The sequence below is a fragment of the Olea europaea genome, chromosome 18 (assembly GCF_002742605.1).
Source record: "Olea europaea var. sylvestris chromosome 18, O_europaea_v1, whole genome shotgun sequence".
Taxonomy (NCBI): domain Eukaryota; kingdom Viridiplantae; phylum Streptophyta; class Magnoliopsida; order Lamiales; family Oleaceae; genus Olea; species Olea europaea.
The window spans coordinates 12,363,522-12,365,419 of record NC_036254.1 but is presented as its reverse complement, the minus strand read 5'-3'; positions in this window follow the sequence as shown (position 1 = coordinate 12,365,419).

Sequence of the window (1,898 nt, the reverse complement as noted above, 5' to 3'; positions counted from 1 at the left end):
ATATATATCAAAATTGTATTGATCAGGTGAATAAAATTGAATTGATCAAAATTGAGTACAACTACCTCGGACATTCAAAACATTATATTACAAATATCAAATGCAAATGGCGGAATATGAATTAAAACATTAAGACATTACAAACTTAGCAATAACAATAAGGGAAAAAATTATAAGAGTTTAAATATCATATATTTCAAAATCAAGAAACAAGTTTGAAACTTCAAAAATCGGATTTTTATTATATTTTATTTATAAAATCAAAAATATATTTTATTAATTAAATATATTGAGGTAACAATTCTATACAATATGGTCACAATTATCGAATTAATTAATCAAAATTATTTTTCAATCACAAATAAAAAACTTTATAGGTCACAAATTATTCTACGGTTACAAATAAAAAATTTTACAAGTCGCAATTTATTTATTGGTCACAAATAAAAAAATTATAATCAAAATTTATTTATCGATCACATTTAACTAATTTTATAAGTCACATCTTATTGTACAGTCATAAATTATCAAGTTATTGATCACAAATTAATAAATTTTGTAAGTCACATATTATTTATTAGTCCCAATTTATCTATTTCGTTAGCCACGTATTATTTATTGGTTACACATTGATCAATTTATTAGTTACAATTAACTAAATAATTTGTAATCACTGCCTCACCACTGCCTCTAGTGTCATTGTCGCCGCCACCACCTCATGACAACTTGTCAACACCGCAGCACACCAACAGATTCACCATTGCAAGAGCCGTCGTCACCACAAGAAAGCCGCCAACAGAGCCGCCACCACCTCACAACAATCTGTCAACACCATAGCAAACTAACAGATTCATTACCACAATAGAGCACCTCCGCCACCAGAGCCACCACCACCTCACTACAACCAATCAACACGACACACCAACAGATTCACCATCGCAAAGAGCCGCCGTCGCCACCACTACAGCAGAGCCGCCTCGCCACCAAATCCAACTCAACATAGGCACAACCACCGCTAGAGCGGAGCCACCACAACCCACCATCCCACCCACATCCTACACCTTAATCAACCATGGAACCAATCAAAACAAGGAAAAAAGAAGAGATCTTCATACCCCCTTACATTGCCAGGCGAGGGATACCTCTCACTACGTCGTAGGGCCAGGCTAGACACCACGAACGACTCTGCAAACCGTCCGCAACAGTGCGATTTTGCAGCGTGGCGTGACAGTGGAGGCGCCACCGCTGCATGTCACGCTCCTTTAATTTTTTCCTCTGGTGTCGCCATCTGAGATGTTAACCGGCTAGCAACTACTTGGTAAACAGAGAGTGGAGAAAATTGTTAGGTTTAGGGGGGAGATTTAGGGATTGGATGGGTGTTTAATATTTACTAAAAAATCTCCAATTTTTGAAATAGTAAACATGCCATTTGAGTTATGAAATGGGATCTTCAAATCTATTAGTATCTGTAATCTTCACAAACAATAACACCGAATTTGTGTACAGTGGACTGTCTTCAATACCTTAAAGAACATTTAAAAGTTGGGGTCCAGCCATTACATAAATGACCGTGTTTGGATTTGGGGGACTATTATTACGTGTTGACACACTTGGCCGACTCATTGGGCCCATGGCCACCTATGTCGAACCACGTGGCATTTTTGTCCAGGCTCCCAGGCCAATTGAAGTCAACCAACCTACTTAAACAACACCTATGACGTGGCCCAAATGCTGACATCGAAATGAATAGGTCGAGGTGGTCTGCCCTTGCCGAGGCCCAGATTCCCCAAGCAGTGCTCCTTTCCAGAGATTCGGTCCTACACAAGGATTATTCATGATTGATTGATGAGACACCCATCATAGAGTACAAGTGTTTTGTCTTGTCTCCGTCGCCAATT